Genomic DNA, 19,840 nt, shown 5'->3' with positions numbered 1-19,840 from the left:
AGCAAAGCTGGCCGGCACCTTTGTATAGATCCTTCCCAAGGAGTGCTTTTGTATAAAATAAAGGAGTTACTGAGAATCCCGCAAGAAGAGATGGACTAGTCTAAAACCTCTCAGAACTGTAAGACTTGTACTGCCTACTACTGTAAAGCTAAGTACTCACGGGGGGACAATTGTAGCTGTCGCTGCACACGGGAGCGTGTGCGCGACAGTTCGGAGACAGTTCGGCGACAGCTCGTCGCCAAGTCCCTCTGCATACACACGGCAGCAGAGGGATTAGCGATGCGGCGGAAGCTGTCGCCGAGGTTCCTCCCCCCCGCCGGATGCTCCGTGTACTGTGTGTGGGTAGCTGTCGCTAGCCCGCATACTCACGCGGGGCTAGCGACAGTTCCGGCGGGGTTGCGGCGATGGCTGTAGCCGGCGATTGAACATGTCAATCGCCTGGCGACAGCTCCGACGGGCGACGGTTCGGGGCGCGCGCGTCATACACACGGGCGAACCGTCGCCGCAACACGCGCGTGCCACGTGGTTGCGGCGACGGCCGTACCCCGTGTGTATGAGGCTTAAGTGACAGCAACATAGAAGAAAAGTGATTTATGATGCATTTTACTCTGAGAGAAATGTACTTCTTATAAGTATTTCAAAAGTTAACATTTTTCATGAAAGTTGTCCTTTAATATCGGTTCCTGGAGTTATGCCGTCACTCCGCTGTCCTCAGAGAAGAGTGTGACATTAGTATACATTATGCTCTGTATAGTGCTCGGTCATTTGCACATCTATCGAATGTATTGTGAACATACTTCCTCTGGTAACTACGGTGATATGCTGCCTAACAAACCCTTTGAACTTCCCTTTGATGACAAAAAAGGAGAAGATACTGGCCTGCCTGTGAGCTCTACTTTTCTAAAGAAAAGGGAACAAATCAGATTGCACCTGAGCAAATATAGGTAGTGATCTCCATCTCATATTAGCTTCATGTCGTATGATCACCATAGAAACAAACAGAACTTTTTTAAATGGGAGAAAATTTGATATACTGTAGGCAAGTTAAAAAAAAAAATGTCACAAACCTAAAAAGGAATCCGAGGTATGAGACCACTGGAAGCTGCCATATTTATTTCCTTTCAAACAATACCAGTTGCCTGGCTATACTGCTGATCTTTCTGGTCAGTAGTGTCTGAATCACACACCCAGAGGCGTAGCTATGGGTGGGCGAGAGGGGGAATAGGTCCCTGGGTGCAGAACTGTTGAGGGCACTCAGTAGTACAGCCGCTGCATCCCCACGTGCGTGAAAAGTGGCTCGCTGGCTGCCCAAAGTGCCCCTGCTTCTCTCCTTCCACCTGCAGAGGAGTGCAGAAGCATTAACAGCAGCAGAAAAAGTGGCGCACAACTGGCTATCTAAATGGAGGCACATCTGGCTATCTTAAGGGGGGCACACCTGGCTATCTGTAGGGGGGGCTGAAGAGTGACACCTATGGCTATCTAAACAACATTTGACTCCACCCATGACCACATTTGTATGTGTGGCCTCACCAATTTGTCCTCCAGAGCAAAAACTGTCTTTGTCCCCGTGTGCTGAAAACCCTAGCTACGCTATTTTGCAAAGCGGTTTTCAAAGGAATGTGCGTTTTTCACATTCCTTTAAAGAAAACCTGTAACGAAAAAAACCTCCACTGGGGGGTACTCACCTCGGGTGGGGGAAGCCTCCGGATCCTATTGAGGCTTCCCCCATCCTCCTGTGTCCCATGGCGACAGCTAAAAAGCTCCCGGAGCGGCGGGGATGTAAATATTTACCTTCCCGTCTCCAGCGCAGGCATCGGCTCTCCGCCTGGGATATAGGCGGAAATAGCCGATCGCTGTCGGCCCGCTCTACTGCGCAGGTGCAAGTTTTCTGCGCAATAGAGCGTACCCGACAGAGATCGGCTATTTTCGCCTATTTCCATGCTGAGAACTGCAACAGCGCCCCCCGCTGGAGCCAGGAAAGGTAAATAAATCAGCACTTATCAGCATTTGTCAGGCTTGTCGAGGGAGGATTCCGGGACACTTCAGGGGAGCCAGCACTGGGACTGCTTGCAGCTAAAGGGGAGGGGGAAGCCTCATAATTGAAAATGTTGCAGTGAGAACACCCTGATAGGGTGACATTGCTCTGCCATTTCTCTGATTGCTGGTGATGGGCAAACTGAGCATAATAGCTCACAGTCTGAACAAGCCCTAAAAGTGGACCTAAACTCAGAACTCCTCTCTACTCTAAAACTACACAACAGCATAATAACCTATAAACAATTAACATGTATTTGTTCCAGCTGATACAAATCCTAAAATAAATCTGTACTGTTTCTACTTCCTGACTCATGGAAGCAGGCATATATTTTACAGCCTGTACTTTCAAATGGGCTTATCTGCTTATCTGCCATAGGCAGTCATGTGACACGGGGAGGATCAAATTACAACTAGTGATTAGACACAGATGAGGGGGAATTACACAGGCTAAACTCTCTAAATACATACAGGGTGCATTTCTGTTATGTTTTCCTTGTGTCCTGTGCAAGAATTCAGGTCCACTTTAAACTGTATTTTAAAGCAATCATGAGGAGTAATTAAATGTAAATGTTAGCTACTTGCCCCTTTAGTGGGAAGCTCCTGGACTATCTCCAGACCTGAGTCCCTTTATATCCTCTGTCTGGGAGTGTGCCCCTGATTGAGTGCCCCCGCACTGGGCTTGCACTAGAGTAAAGCATTGGCAAACGCAAGGAGGATTACAGCTGCCTAGAATCCCCCCTCAGACCAGGGCCGGTGCAGTGTCTGGGGACAGGTACAAGTTGATACACCAGAATGTCTGCAGGCATCCTGCAGCTTACAGCACTGCCCCCTTTCTTTCCATGATACAGCTGACTTTGGATGGAGCAGCAGCAGTATGTGTACAGAGCATGGAGCAGCAGCGTGTGTACAGAGCATGGAGCAGCAGTGTGTGTACAGAGCATGGAGCAGCAGCGTGTGTACAGAGCATGGAGCAGCAGTGTGTGTACAGAGCATGGAACAGCAGCGTGTGTACAGAGCATGGAGCAGCAGCGTGTACAGAGCATGGAGCAGCAGCGTGTGTACAGAGCATGGAGCAGCAGTGTGTGTACAGAGCATGGAGCAGCAGCGTGTGTACAGAGCATGGAGCAGCAGCGTGTGTACAGAGCATGGAGCAGCAGTGTGTGTACAGAGCATGGAGCAGCAGCATGTGTACAGAGCATGTAGCAGCAGCGTGTGTACAGACCCTGGAGCAGCAGCATGTGTACAGAGCATGGAGCAGCAGCGTGTGTACAGACCCTGGAGCAGCAGCATGTGTACAGAGCATGTAGCAGCAGCGTGTGTACAGAGCATGGAGCAGCAGCGTGTGTACAGAGCATGGAGCAGCAGCATGTGTACAGAGCATGTAGCAGCAGCGTGTGTACAGAGCATGGAGCAGCAGCGTGTGTACAGAGCATGGAGCAGCAGTGTGTGTACAGAACATGGAGCAGCAGCGTGTGTACAGAGCATGGGGCAGCAGTGTGTGTACAGAACATGGAGCAGCAGCGTGTGTACAGAGCATGGAGCAGCAGTGTGTGTACAGAGCATGGAGCAGCAGCATGTGTACAGAGCATGGAGCAGCAGCGTGTGTACAGAGCATGGAGCAGCAGTGTGTGTACAGAGCATGGAGCAGCAGTGTGTGTACAGAGCATGTAGCAGCAGCGTGTGTACAGAGCATGGAGCAGCAGCGTGTGTACAGAGCATGGAGCAGCAGTGTGTGTACAGAGCATGGAGCAGCAGTGTGTGTACAGAGCATGGAGCAGCAGCGTGTGTACAGAGCATGGAGCAGCAGTGTGTGTACACAGCATGAAGCAGCAGTGTGTGTACAGAGCATGGAGAAGCTCTGGGGAACTTAATAGAGTCAGGTATGAGCAGAGCCCTGTGCCCTGCTGGGTGAATACTTCACTTTCCCCTTCATTACCAATGTCAGCTGTCCTCATTATTATCTGTATCCAAACTGCTCCTGATTGATCCCGTTGTCGATTGAGAGCAGATCGGACAGTTAGGAAGTAATCGTCAGATCCTGTCAGTCGGGTGGAAAATTGCATTGTGTGTACCCAGCATGATGTCCTACCACATTATTATACTGCATTGTGTGTGGCTGAGGGAGACCTTTCAGGAATCCCCCCCTTGAAAATCCTGGGTTTGCCCCTGTACGGTCCGTGCATGCCCAGTTAAAGGAGGCACTCATGCAGTGTTTTTTTTTCTGTGCATGAGGTCTTCCATGCAGGAGCATGACTAGAAATCACAGGGCCAACAGGGCCATAAATATAAGGGAGCAGACCTTGCAATTGCAGGGGGGCCCAGAGCTTTGAGGGCCCCAATTACTAACCTTCCCTTCCTCTGATACAGGGGACTATACTGCAGATCAGGTGTTTTGTGGCTGCACTTGTTATGGGTGTGCAGGTCATGATGGCTGCACTTGTTTTATGACCCTTGTGAGATGGGCCCCAAAGCCGTGAAGGGCAACAAGGGTAGGCAAGGGGAAGGGTGTGAACACTGAGGGGAGAGCCCCTCAAAGTTTTTCTGGGGGGGGGGGGGAGGCTTGTGAATTGTAGTTATGCCACTGCCAGTGAGCCCATATGGATGGGACCCCCAGGGGCCACAGCACCCCTCCCTTAGGTGCCTCCTGTGTGCCTGCCTCTCTCTATCCTTTCTAAAACTCTCTCTTGATGCTTCTTTCTCTACTCTCCCAAAATGTTCAACTAAATATGTCAGTGTGTGCATTATGGGGTCCTGATATCTATAGCTGCGCCACTCTTCCCCCAAACTCGTGCCTCAGACTGGTTCCAGTTAAACAGCAGTCAAAGAAGCGGCACATTCTCTATCCTAATCCGCATTCCTTGGATAGTCCACTTTGCCATGTGCAGAATGCAATGTGTCGGCATGCCGCCAAATAGCATCCCAACATGGCGTCTCGTAGGCCGCTCGGTATGCAAAAACCAGAAATGCAGCTACACATGCAGGGGCGTAACAATAGACCCTGCAAGGGATGCTGCTGCAGGGGGGCCCAGAAGCCACTGGGGGCCCCATCCTGAGAGACTGACAACTAAGGGCAAGGAGAGGAAAAGCTTCTTCTATTCTCTGCACAATTGTTCTATTGACTGCATCTGCTCAGCCACTGATAACGAACCAAACAATCCTATTCAGTGTGCAGCAGGCTCTTCTGTACAATGCCCAACCTCTCTACCCCTCCCCAAGTTCTCTGTACTGTAGAGATGCTGGAGAAGTCTGCAGAGCCAGTTCTGCTCCATGAGAGATGGACAGAGTGAGTGTAATAAGCTGAGGCTGGGAGCACACTCGTTTGTCAGTTATCTGCACACGTTTTCTGCACACCATGTGGGCCAAGGGGGCCCCATCAAAAGTTTTGCAGGGGGGCCCAGTGGTTTCTAGTTATGCCACATGGATGGTGGGTTTGGCCGGCGGCCAGTCATGCAGAGCACCGCCTACCTATGGGCGTTTTCATGGGGTGTTTGGCACAGCACGTTGGCGGTCCAGTGTGGGGGTATTCCCATGGCACGAGCTATGCCAGTACCCCTCTAAACATGAGACTGGCAGAGGCGTAGCTAGTGCTTTCAGAGCCTGGGGGCAAAGACAGTTTTTTGCGACCCCACAGCAAATCCTGTGGCAGGCTTTGCCATGCAAAAATGGATGTGTCCTTGACTCGGAAGGTGAGCTTGGTCATGGGTAGAGCCAAATGTACTACGTTCTCTGTAAACTGCTGCAGACGAGGCCACCTCTATATAAATACATAATAATAATATGATAGGACACTAAACTATGACTATGGTAGGATTAGATTGTGAGCTCCTCTGAGGACAGTCAGTGACACGACTATGTACTCTGTAAAGTGCTGCAGAAGATGTCAGTGCTATATAAATACATAATAATAATACGGTAGGACATTACACTATGATTACAGTAGGATTAGATTGTGAGCTCCTCTGACTGAGAGCAGTGGGTGGGCTCTGGCAAGCAGCTGGAGACCTCGGGCCTAGTGGACTCTGGCAAGCACTGTACAGGTTGTGCAGTTTCATCACTGACTGTCCTCAGAGTAAGGGAAGCTCACACTCTAATCCCTACCAGGGGTAGGAATTTAAAACGCAGGGGCCTGTAGGCACAGGCGTTCTGGCGCCCTAAGCCCCGCCCCTGAACACAGGCCACACCCCCAAGTAAAAATAGTCTGAACTTTAATTCCTGCCTTATGTCACACACTGTCCTTAGAATCTTACATCCAATCACTGGCTCATATCATCCATGGTGACACGAGACAAGGATTAGGGTGTAAGTGCCTGAGGTCACTCATAGACAGGGATTAGACTGTAAGCTCCTGAGGTCAGTGATCTGAGGAAGGGGGGGGGACGCCTCTCCCACATAAGGTGCCTGTAGGCATGTGCCTACAGTGCGTTATGGAAAATCCAGCCCTGATCTCTACCATCATGATGCCTTCCACCACCCACCAGTCCTGAGCCCACCACTACCACCACCACTACTCTTATTAAAGAGTCGGAAAACCACACTGAGCTTAAAGTGGATCCGAGATGAACTTTTACTCATTGCAGAATTGTGTTCCTTTCCTATTGTTTATAGGGCATTCCTCAAGCCAAATACTTTTTTGTTTTTGTTTTAATACTCTAATTCCCTATAAACTAACTAAGCCACGCCCACAGGTTTTCAGAGAGCCTTGGCAGTAGCAAGGGCTCATGGGAGCTCAGTCTGGGCAGGAGGAGGAGGAGGTATTACTAGCCATGAGATTTCAGAGGCAGAGGGGAGGAGGAAGGAGGAGGGGGGGGGGGATTAGGGTTTTTTGCTCAAGATGCAGATAAGCCTGCCTCTGTGTAATGTTTACAAACAACATGGCTGCTGTCATTGTATCACAGGATAATCATATTCTATTAAAGCTGTTTGCAGCTAGATTTGTTGTGTAAACTATCTAAACTTTAGGTAACATATATAGACAAGTTACTCGTTATAATTAGTTTTTCATTTCGGATTTTCTTTAACAGAGACCACCCTGAATATCGCTAACTATTCTAAAATGCATTCTTCTGCAGCCACTCACATGAAAAAAGGAGGCAACGCAACTCACACTCCTTATTTTGCAAAAACACAATTTTCATTCAATGAAAAACACCTGAAAATCACCTTTTGATTGCGATTGCGTAATGCGATTTTTGGTGGAAAAGAGCCCTAAGTAGGATTGAGACTGTACATACACAAATAATTATCTCATCATCTCACATGTCACTTCACGGTCCCTGTAATGGATTTACATGCCACCGCGCTCCAGCTGATAAACCTATCTGCTTTTGCCAGCAGCCCCGTGCTAAAGTAACTGTCTGGCGTACATCTGCTATCACACAGCAGCGGAAGGGTTAAGAGTCTAAACACACTCCGTCAGTTAATTACATGTTTACGGCTCTGACATTGTTTTCTGTGCCGTGTGTTTGCTTTACTTGTAGTTATGGGGAATATTCTCTTCTATAGATGTAAACACTTGCAGGCCAGTCCAGAAGTCGTGCTGTTTGCTTTCCAGAACCGACATGTGCTGCTTGTTACTGACTTCATGCAAATGACGAGTGCGTCTTTTACATTACACAACAGGAGAGACAGCGAGGGGGGGATAGAGAAGAGACAGAATGAGGTTGATTTTCATATGTGAAAATGGCAGTGCGCAGGCATCGCACATCGATTTTACCAATCTTTACTGCAGTTACATAGTGCGTGTTGCCATTGTAACCTTTATTACATTACCCAGGGATGGGTTTCTGGAGGGACCAGCGAGGCCCAGGCCCTGGGCGGCAGAAGTCCAAGACGGCACCTGGAAATGAAATAGAAGAAGAGAGGGCTGCAAATGATGAGAAACACATGAAAGAGGGAAGCTGATGTCCCAAGGAGCTGTACAACGAAGAGATGGGCTGTGGGACCTGGATGTTACACATGGAAGAGGGGGCTGCACATGGAATGGGAGGGGCTGCTGTACATGGATGTTACACATGGAAGAGGGGGCTGCATATGGAATGGGAGGGCTGCTGTACATGGATTATACACATGGAAGAGGGGGATGCACATGGAATGGGAGGGGGGCTGCTGTACATGGATGATACACATGGAAGAGGCGGCTGCACATGGAATGGGAGGGGGGCTGCTGTACATGGATGTTACACATGGAAGAGGGGGCTGCACATGGAATGGGAGGGGGGCTGCTGTACATGGATGTTACACATGGAAGAAGGGGCTGCACATGGAATAGGAGGGGCTGCTGTACAATGTTACACATGGAAGAGGGGGCTGCACATGGAATGGGAGGGGCTGCTGTACATGGATGTTACACATGGAAGAGGGGACTGCACATGGAATGGGAGGGGGGCTGCTGTACATGGATGTTACACATGGAAGAGGGGGCTGCACATGGAATAGGAGGGGCTGTTGTACATGGATGTTACACATGGAAGAGGGGGCTGCACATGGGATGGGAGGGGCTGTAGTACATGGATGATACACATGGAAGAGGGGGCTGCACATGGAATGGGAGGGGCTGCTTTACATGGATGTTACACATGGAAGAGGGGGCTGCACATGGAATGGGAGGGGGGCTGCTGTACATGGATGTTACACATGGAAGAGGGGGCTGCACATGGAATAGGAGGGGCTGCTGTACAATGTTACACATGGAAAAGGGGGCTGCACATGGGATGGGAGGGGCTGTAGTACATGGATGTTACACATGGAAGAGGGGGCTGCACATGGAATGGGAGGGGCTGCTGTACATGGATGATACACATGGAAGAGGGGGCTGCACATGGGATGGGAGGGGCTGTAGTACATGGATGATACACATGGAAGAGGGGGCTGCTGTACATGGATGATACACATGGAAGAGTGGGATACACATGGAATGGGAGGGGCTGCTGTACATGGATGATACACATGGAAGAGGGGGCGGCACATGGGATGGGAGGGGGCTGCTGTACGTGGATGATACACATGGAAGAGGGGGCTGCACATGGAATGGGAGGGGGGCTGCTGTACATGGATGATACACATGGAAGAGGGGGCTGCACATAGAATGGGAGGGGCTGCTGTACATGGATGATACACATGGAAGAGGGGGCTGCACATGGAATGGGAGAGGCTGCTGTACATGGATGATACACATGGAAGAGGGGGCTGCACATGGAATGGGAGGGGGCTGCTGTACATGGATGATACACATGGAAGAGGGGGCTGCACATGGAATGGGAGGGGCTGCAGTACATGGATGATACACATGGAAGAAGGGGCTGCACATAGAATGGGAGGGGCTGCTGTACATGGATGATACACATGGAAGAGGGGGCTGCACATGGAATGGGAGGGGGCTGCACATGGAAGAAGGGGCTGCACATGTAATGGGAGGGGCTGCTGTACATGGATATTACACATGAAGAGGAGGCTGCACATGGGGGAGTCACAACATACTTGGCCTAGGGGTGGAAAACATATCAAAGAAAAGGGGACAGGAAGAGTGTGTGTGTGTGTGTGGGGGGGGGGGGGGTCAATTCACAAAACATATCTCATGAATTATCTCACCTAACTTACTAACTCATGACTTATCGCTCCTTGGGTCAGACCACTGTCAAGTGTATCTCTATAGGTGGCCATACATATGCCGATTTTTTCTGCCAATCGACCATCAGCACCACAACTAGCACGCCCGATCGATGATTCGATCGATTTCCAGCTGATATTGGTCAAATGTATTGATCAGACATAAGAGAAATCTCGGGCCTACGCGGTTGATACGGCAGTTATGGAGTGCGATATCAGGATGAGCGATGAACGCAACATAACCCCGGCCACTGTCCCCCCAAATGTAAATGTGCCCCTCTTACCTGTGCATCAATATACTTACCTGTCCTGTCGCCACTAGTGACAAACGTGTCCATATATGTTCCGCATTGGCACCCCACATGGCTGCTGGCGTATAGAACGCGGAGTGCGTGTGTGTTATACTGAACCTTCACCGCCCATCCATGGCCTCGCTGTAATTCTGCATTTACGCCCCCATGTGGTTGCCGTCACAAACGCGCCCCACATGTTATAATGCCAGCAACCACATGGGGGCGCAAATGCAGAAGTACAGTGAGGACATGGACGGGCAGTGGACAAGTAAAGTACAACTGCACGAGGGAAGGGACATAAAACATCTGGGGGGACAATGGCTGTGGGCGGAGTCACAAGGCCAATTCCCAAAATATTTCATGCTAAAACCTAGCGGGAATCGGCCTGCGGTTTATGGCGGTCAACAGATCTCTCTCTGATCAGATTTGATCAGAGAGAGAGATCTGTCTCTCGGCCGATCGGCTGCCAAAATCGCTAGAAGTATGGTTACCGTAACACTTTAGCAGCAGTGACACAACTGCAGTCCATAACTGTCTACATGCTGAGATGGGTATAGTGAGCAGTCATCATCAGTGCAGAGTCTCTGAGTGCACAGTTAGGCCCGGTTCACATTAGCGGTCGCCGTCCGGAATCGCCGTGCTGGAGCCGGACCGCATGCAGAATAGACGGAACGGACGCACGGCATAGCAATGAAAGCCTATGCGTCCGTTCACATGCGTCCGTTTCGTCCGGACCAGATCCGGACCGGATCCGGACTCCGGCATAAGACCCAACATGCGCTATTTTTTGGTCCGGCTCCTCCGGCAGCCGTATCCGGAGCGGAGCCGGACTGCACCATCCGGCCAATACAAACCAATGAGAACCGGAGAGCGCACAACACACTGGCTAAAAATCCGGATGTTCTACCCCACTTCCTATGCGTATTGAAGCGGCGATTTTGGATGGGGACACATGGGCAAGCATTTTGGAGTGGAGCAGCAATGATTTTAAACGTGCTGGAGATGTTGGCAGTATGTCGGAGGTGGAGGTGAGTGCTAAACAGCGGAGGGCCTGATTCCAAAGGTCCACCTTCTGCTGACCTCCCAGACCCCAACATTTTTATTCTATTTCTACTATATTTTGCCAAACGGATCCAGATCGCATCCTGATGAACACCTGATGCAACCTGACCGGATCCGGATCGGATCCGGATCAGAACCGTACGGTTCCGATCCGGATCCGGTCCGGATCCGGTCAGGTCATCCGGTCCGTTTGGCAGAGAACCGCAAGTGTGAACCGGGCCTAACAGTGACCGTGATGTGGCAATAACCCTGTTACAAGCTCCCTTCCTGTGTCATGTGACCAATAATTTTCAGTTACTGCCCTGATGGATTATATTAAAGTGGTCTGAAAGTCAGCATTTCTACTTTGCCCTAAAAGATTCCTCACAGCTTGAAAGCTACTACCCCAGAGTTATTTTTTTTTTTTTTTATTTTTTTTTTAGCAGAACATCACTGAAATGGTTAAACAAAGCACTTTGTCCAGCTATTCAGCTTCAAATCTGCATCCAAACTGTAGATAACAGTATCTTTGTTTACATTCCGATGTTGTTACGACGTGTGTAAACACAGAGTAAGAAGTGGAAAGGAGCTCTCTGTGCTTCAGACACACACACAGTTCAGAAAAGCTCATTAGAAGATGTTAATATATAACATAAAGCAGTTGGAATAAAATGCAATGACAGCTTTTAGGGCAAGATAAACTACACTTTGGAAACTTGTAATTTGTAAACAGACAATATTAGGTGTGCACAAAAGCAAATATAATAACTGTATGAGTAATAAAAAGTAGGAAAACACATTTTGATTGAATGTTATGTCGGAGTTTCAGACCAGTTGAAAGTGACACTGAAGTGAAAAAAAAACCCATAACAATTTATGATGTAATGATTTGTACGTGTAGTACTGATAGTTGATAGAACATTGGGAGCAAAGAAAATAGTCTCATATTTTAATTTTTAGATATAAAGCTTTTTTTATTAGAACATTGCATAATTCTCTAATATTTGCAATTACTGTACAATTACTGTACAAGCCACACTTTGTATTTTAAATTATAACGCAAGCAGAGCTAATGACCCTTTCAACTTCTCAGGAGTAAACATGTTCTGGCTGGTACTTTGATGTATAAATTGTGAGAATCCGCTCAGCTGCCTGCGCAGCCTTTTGCCCATTGTTTAGGTTTGCATGCTGCAGGACTCTGGAACAGAGACCTGTCTTTCCATTACAAGTTTCTGGTCTGTTCTCTTGCTGGGGAATTTGCATCCATTCGTTATGCAAATCCCGTACCTGCCTTCTTTGATGACTGGCACTATAAGAGCTTTATGTTTCCCAGAAGGCTTTGCTGGTCATTTCCCTTCTATGGTTTGTTCCTGATGGACACTGCTGGAGTGTCAGCCATTGCTATCTAGTATAGTTAATTCCTGGGGGTTGCTTTAGGCTCCCCTTCTAGCCCAGTCAGGTTGTATTATCTGTATTGCCTGTTCTGTCTTGTCTTGCCTGTTGCCATTTTCCTGTCCCAACGGTGGTTGACAGGAAATGGTTCTGATCTCTGTTCTTGGAGTATAGCTGGTGCAGCGGTTGCTACCAGCTATCTCTTCTGTTCTGTCTCCTGGGATCGCGCTAGCTACTTTTCGCTAGCGCTGGGGATCCTTCTGTTCTGTCTTCTGGGATCGCGCTAGCCACTTTTCGCTAGCGCTGGGGATCCTTCTGTTCTGCTACTCTGTACCTGGATCGCGCTAGCCACTTTTCGCTAGTGCTGTGGATCCTATCTCTCGCTTGTCCCTGTTTTCGTGTGTCTGTCTTGTCTGCTACGCTTGCTGAAGGCTCGGTGAGGTAACCGTTAAGCAAGCGCTCGCGTCCTCTGTTTCATGTTTGTCTGTTAATGGTTAGTTAGGCGTGCTTGTCTCTATTGTGCTTAACACGTGGAGACCGCGCATAACCGCGTGCACTGTTGCGAATGAGTGCGGTGTTCACGGTTAGCTAGCGTTTGTTGTTTTCCGTATCTCCTCATTGTATTATTTGCTGTGCCTTTGCTACTCTCGTATTCTATTCTGATCTGCCTTGTGTCACGTCTGGCGATCGCACCTCTCGCGATCGCGTTCCTATTTCATATCTGCTGTTGTGTGTGCGCGGTCGCAGGGTGGCGACTGGATTGGCGCACACACATACAACCTGTCCCTTTGCTCAATCTCATTCGCAATCGCCTCTCTTGCGATTGCATTCTGCGCTTCGTACAATTCCTGTCTGGCATTTGTGGAGGTACAGAGGATTGGTTCCTCTGCACTCCTCAGCGCCATCTGCCGACAGGAATTTCCCTCTACAGGTGCGTAGCACCTTTTGCTGGGTGCCTGCAAATATACGCTTGTGGAGGATTTCCGCCGTGTCAGCGCACGCGTTGTGCGCTGATCACGGAGAAAGTTCCACAATCGTTACAGAATGACCAGCCCAACCCAAAACCCCAGTGTAGACGGAATTTCTGATTTGTACGATTTTGTCGAGTTTGGGTCCTGTGTCTTTAAGAGCTTTAAAAGGCTAAATTCAGAGACCAAGGCGGAATTTCTTTCTGAATGTGTGAGGTTTTGTCTGAATCCCACCTTTCAGATTTCTGATCCGTCCACGTCGGCTCTTCTTTTTGCCTATGTGCTCTTAAAAGACGATTTGTTCACCTGGGCATATGATTTGTTAAAAATCAATTCCTGGAATGGTAATCTGTATCAGTTGCTTGCAGTGATATTCTCTCACTGGTTTAAACTGCCTGGCTTACCACCTGCTCTGATTGAGTGTGTTGCTGCTGATAAGTCAGCTGATCTTTCCCTTTCATGCAAAACTTTTCAGTATGACAATCAGTTCAATGTGTCTGTTGCCACTTCAGGTTTTAAACAACAGATATGCAAAGTGGCTAAAAAGAGAAAAACTAAAAAACGCAAGCATCGGAATAAAACACTCCCTATTGAGGTTTGTAATGATGTTGTTCCGTCTCCGGCTTTTTTGCCCCAATCCAAAGCTCATGTGGATCCTGTTATAGGTAGGATCGCACAATATATTAAAGCAGTTAAACAATCTGTTCTTGTTCCTGAACTCCACCCCTATGGAGATTATTTGGATACTGGCCTGTTTGAACCCCCATTTGCTTCCTGGGATATTGGGGCCTTGCTGGAAGAATTCGATTTTGATTGGAAAGCCTTTTGCGATTTTTACATCGCAAAAAGCGAAAATGTCTTGAATGCTTGTCTCGATTCAATGTACCTTCTGATTGATTCCGATGAATGTGACAAGGATGATGTGGATCTGGTGATCTATGTATGGCAAACGTTTTTGGATGAGTTGCACACACACCAACCAATTGATTCCAATAAAGAGACATCGTTGTCGGATGATTGTTCCTGCCTTTCTGGGGTAAAGCATGAGAGTCTTGACTTTGTGCAATCTGAAATGAATGAGTATGCCGCTGTGGTTGATTCCTGTGCGAATCCTGAAGGATTCTCTCCTGACAGTGTGCAGTTTGAATCTGTGCGATCTGATGCCTGTTTCTCGGATGTTCCTGCAGATTGTGATCGGCATGAGTCTGCCGGTTTCCTCAAGGATGTGTGGGACCCCTTGTCATTTAGAAACAGATCTTTGAGATCTTCCATCTGTGACCCTGCTATGGGGAAAGTTTCTCGACTGTGCAGCGTCAAAAGTAAAATTAATATGTCTAATAAAGTTTATCCTGTTGATGTCGCTATTTCTTCTGCAAATGATTCCCTGTCTCACCCTGTTCTCACCTGTAAGGGCCCGTTGCCTGGAGACAGTTGCTCCAGTGTTTCGGTCCTAGATGCCTTGCAGTCTGCTCCGCAGATCGCGGAGGTTTGCGCTATAGAAGCATCAGTTTCACAACCTAAAGTGAATTTTGATTTGCAGGTTTTGCGTTCTGATTCCTCGGATTCGACATTGTTAGCCGAATCTAAGAGTGAGACAGCGCTTCGGTTTTGCGAATCTGATGCTGAACCCTCTTTGCCTTATTCAGAGACGCTTTCTCTGAACAAGCCCTGTACCATGAATTAAAACATGTTTTCCTTTCACACTGACGTTTGTGAGCCCCTTTCTTGCTCTGAGGGAAGTTCTGACTCTCCACCCTGTACTCTGGATGAGTCAATATTGCCTTGTACAATATCTCCTGCCCTGCCCCTAGAGGCTCGTCTAGGTATTGCTGCTATTTTTACCTGTTTTTCTGCAGTTTTGGAGTTGCAAGCTAGTTTGACTGCTACGCAGAATTCCGGGTGCAGTGAGATTGAAGTTAGGGAGTCAGTGTGTGTTCCAATAAATATACCTGTACATTCCCCTCATGATGATGAGATCCAGTCTCAGTTTGTGGTGGAATCTTCCCTGGGACATCTGCCCTGTTCACAAAATAAAGTTCCAGTTTTGCCCTGTAACATGGATAGTACAGAATCCTTCTTAGAAAACTTGAAAAATGATGTTCTGGAGGTCTCCGAGTTCCTCCCAAAGGGTGCAGAACTTGTAGGAGATGTCTCCTGCCCCCCTAGTCCTTCTGAGGTGTTGCCCTCTTCCGTAGGCATTGCTGCCTTGCTGGCTACCTTTTCAGCTCTGGTGGAGCTTCAGTCATGTGTAATCAATGATGATATTGCAGTTACAGAAAATTCTGAATTTGAGTCCGAGTCTTCTTTTGAAAGACCAGTACCTGTGACCTTTACTCGTGATGATTTTCTGCCCGGTACTGGTTTTGGTCTTGTCGTGTCGGACTCTGAGGTTGGCAGTTCCCCGACATGTCCTGAGGTTTCTCCTGTACTAGTGTACCACGATGTGCTCTGTGACCCAGAAAGCCCAAGTGTGCCTCGGTTACCAGCGTACTCAGATGCTTCCTCAGTGGAGACATGTTCTGATATAGCCTGCCTGCTTGCATGCCCAGAAGTGGTCCCTGAAAGTCCTGATCTTGATGGGTGTCCTGCTAATTTTGAGTCTGGAATGATCATAGGTTCCATAGGGGTTCTTGGTGGTTCTCCATGTGAGCCTGGTGAGCGTTCTGGCTTCTTGGGATCTCTGCGGAGCTTCAAGGCGTTCTGGGAGATTCCGGGAAAGGTTTTGCTTGGTGCCCTGAATACGATCAGCAATGGCTTTGGTGTTGTAAGGGACACTTCGAACAGGTATTGCGGCAGGTTTGGTATTCTTGGACGCTCCTTGGAAGGTGGTGGGTATTGTCTGGAGGGTGTCGATGGCTTCTTCTCTGGTGTCCACAGTCCTGATGGGTGTTGCGCCGAGACTTGTGGTGCTGATGGGCATGTTTCGGTGGCTTCTGCTTCCGATGAGGTCGGTTTCGGATGGACTGACTCTGGAATTGGGCCTTGTCGGGCTGCCCCGACCTTCATGAGTCTTCAGTTAGAGTTTTGTGATGATACCAGATTTGAGGGATGTCTGGAATCCATCCCTAGAGGGGGGGGGGGGGGGGGTACTGTGAGAATCCGCTCAGCTGCCTGCGCAGCCTTTTGCCCATTGTTTAGGTTTGCATGCTGCAGGACTCTGGAACAGAGACCTGTCTTTCCATTACAAGTTCTGGTCTGTTCTCTTGCTGGGGAATTTGCATCCATTCGTTATGCAAATCCCCTACCTGCCTTCTTTGATGACTGGCACTATAAGAGCTTTATGTTTCCCAGAAGGCTTGGCTGGTCATTTCCCTTCTATGGTCTGTTCCTGATGGACACTGCTGGAGTGTCAGCCATTGCTATCTAGTATAGTTAATTCCTAGGGGTTGCTTTAGGCTCCCCTTCTAGCCCAGTCAGGTGGTATTATCTGTATTGCCTGTTCTGTCTTGTCTTGCCTGTTGCCATTGTCCTGTCCCAAAGGTGGTTGACAGGAAATGGTTCTGATCTCTGTTCTTGGAGTATAGCTGGTGCAGCGGTTGCTACCAGCTATCTCTTCTGTTCTGTCTCCTGGGATCGCGCTAGCTACTTTTCGCTAGCGCTGGGGATCCTTCTATTCTGTCTTCTGGGATCGCGCTAGCTACTTTTCGCTAGCGCTGGGGATCCTTCTGTTCTGCTACTCTGTACCTGGATCGCGCTAGCCACTTTTCGCTAGTGCTGTGGATCCTATCTCTCGCTTGTCCCTGTTTTCGTGTGTCTGTCTTGTCTGCTACGCTTGCTGGAGGCTCGGTGAGGTAACCGTTAAGCAAGCGCTCGCGTCCTCTGTTTCATGTTTGTCTGTTAATGGTTAGTTAGGCGTGCTTGTCTCTATTGTGCTTAACACGTGGAGACCGCGCATAACCGCGTGCACTGTTGCGAATGAGTGCGGTGTTCACGGTTAGCTAGCGTTTGTTGTTTTCCGTATCTCCTCATTGTATTATTTGCTGTGCCTTTGCTACTCTCGTATTCTATTCTGATCTGCCTTGTGTCAAGTCTGGCGATCGCACCTCTCGCGATCGCGTTCCTATTTCATATCTGCTGTTGTGTGTGCGCGGTCGCGGGGTGGCGACTGGATTGGCGCACACACATACAACCTGTACCTTTGCTCAATCTCATTCGCAATCGCCTCTCTTGCGATTGCGTTCTGCGCTTCGTACAATTCCTGTCTGGCATTTGTGGAGGTACAGAGGATTGGTTCCTCTGCACTCCTCAGCGCCATCTGCCGACAGGAATTTCCCTCTACAGGTGCGTAGCACCTTTTGCTGGGTTCCTGCAAATTATACGCTTGTGGAGGATCTCCGCCGTGTCAGCGCACGCGTTGTGCGCTGATCACGGAGAAAGTTCCACAATCGTTACATAAATGCTCCAGAAAGCAGCCATCTAATTGGTCTGTGGAGCTCAGAGAAGCTCTTTTGCATAGATAACAACTGGAGTTTCTTAACTCTTCCTGTACTGGAAACAATATGAGACTTACATCTGTGCTACTAATGGTCTATTTCTTAGCAGTACTACACATACAAGTCATTATATTATAAGTTTATTTTCACTTCAGATTCCCTTTCAGTTCAGTTAAAGGACCTCTGTCACGAAAATCTTAGAATTTAAAATATATGTAAACAGATTATTAAGAAGTAGGTTTCTTCCAGAATAAAATGAGCCATAAATTACTTTTCTTCAATGTTGCTGTCACCTTCAGTAGGTAATAGAAATCTGACAGAAGAACCAGGTTTTGGACTAGACCATCTCCTCATGAGGGTTCGCAGGGATTTCTTTATTTTCAAAACACACTTAGCGAATGGTAGTTGCTCCGTCCAACTGCCAAAGAAGTGTGCAGCGAGCAGGGAGGTTGGCCAGCATCTTTGTATAAATATTTTTCAGGGAGTGTCTTTATAAAGATTAAAGGCCATGCTGAGAATCCCCTATGAGGAGATGGACTAGCCCAAAACCTGTCGGTAATGTCAGATTTCTACTACCTACTGTAAGTGACAGCAACATAGGAGAGAAGTAATGTACGGCTTATTTTACACAGCAAGACACATACTTCTTATTTGTATGTGTTTAAAATTTTAAGATTTTTCATGTCAGTTCCTCTTTAACCTCCTTGCCGGTCTAAAAAATCCGGCAAGGAGGCAGCGCCGCACATTTTTTTAATTTTTTTTTTTTTAAATCATGTAGCGAGCCTAGGGCTCGCTACATGATAGCCGCTAAGCGGCGGCATCCCCCCACCCACACCGATCGCCTTCGGCGATCAGAGTATGCAGGGAATCCCGTTGAGAACGGGATTTCCTGCAGGGCTTCCCCGGTCGCCATGGCGACGGGGCGGGATGACGTCACCGACGTCATGGACATCGGGACGTCATAGGGAATCCCGATCCGCCCCTCAACGCTGCCTGGCACTGATTGGCCAGGCAGCGCAGGGCTCTGGGGCGGGGGGGGAGCGACTCGGCGCGGCGGATTGCGGCGGATCGGCGGCGAGCGGCGGCGATCGGAAGTTACAAGCAGCTAGCAAAGTGCTAGCTGCTTGTAACAAAAAAAAAATTATGCAAATCGGCCCAGCGGGGCCTGAGATATCCTCCTGCGCAGGTTACCCCGAGCTGAGCTCGGGATAACCGGCAAGGAGGTTAACTACATGGATGTGAGCGCTAGAAACAGATATAAGGAAGGAAGTAAAAATCTCATGAGATGAATTAAGCAAGAAACGTATTATGAACTCATCACGTGTTATACTGAAATTGTGTGTCTGCTGTAAGCCCTGATATATGTCTGTGCTCTGATCCTGGCTGAAGTGAGTGGGATATGTAGGCTGCCAATATTTATTTTCTCCTAGGGCTCAAACACACTATAAGCGCGTTTCGGAGCCCTTGCGATTGCTGAACGCTTTCTGAGCGCTTATAAAAAACTGCTCCCATTCACTTGCATTAAAATCGTTGTAAAATCGTGTAAACATTGCCGCAATCACGTCCATGATTTTACGCAATTGTAGCAATTTTTACTGCGTTTTAATGCAAGTGAATAGGAGCAATTTAAAAAGCGCTCAGAAAGTGCTCAGCCAGAGCAAGCGCTCAGAAACACGCTTATAGTGTGTCTGAGCCCTTAAACAATACCAGTTGCCTGGCAGCCCTGCTGGTCTATTTGGCTGGCCGTCTCAGTATACAGTATAGTCATCCTGGCTGTATAGTTAACAGATGTTCCCCCCGTACAGCAAAGTCCTCGTTATCCAGAACTCGGCAACTGGAAGTCTCAACTAACTGGCATTCCTGACGGGATAACAGGGACATTTGCATTCACAGGTTTTGAGGCTCACTTAGCCGGCTCCTAGCAGCTTCTGGCGTCCTTGGATGGCTCCTGGCGTGCGACGTGACCCGATGTGCGTCAGCTGACATGACACGCCGGCTTCCGTGCATAGGGGAAGCCGGAAAGCAGCTAGCAGCCCGCTAGGTGATGCAGGAAGGCTGCTACACAACGCTG

The sequence above is a fragment of the Hyperolius riggenbachi genome, chromosome 4, assembly GCF_040937935.1.
Source record: "Hyperolius riggenbachi isolate aHypRig1 chromosome 4, aHypRig1.pri, whole genome shotgun sequence".
NCBI classification, from domain to species: Eukaryota; Metazoa; Chordata; class Amphibia; order Anura; family Hyperoliidae; genus Hyperolius; species Hyperolius riggenbachi.
This window is presented reverse-complemented; position numbering follows the sequence as displayed.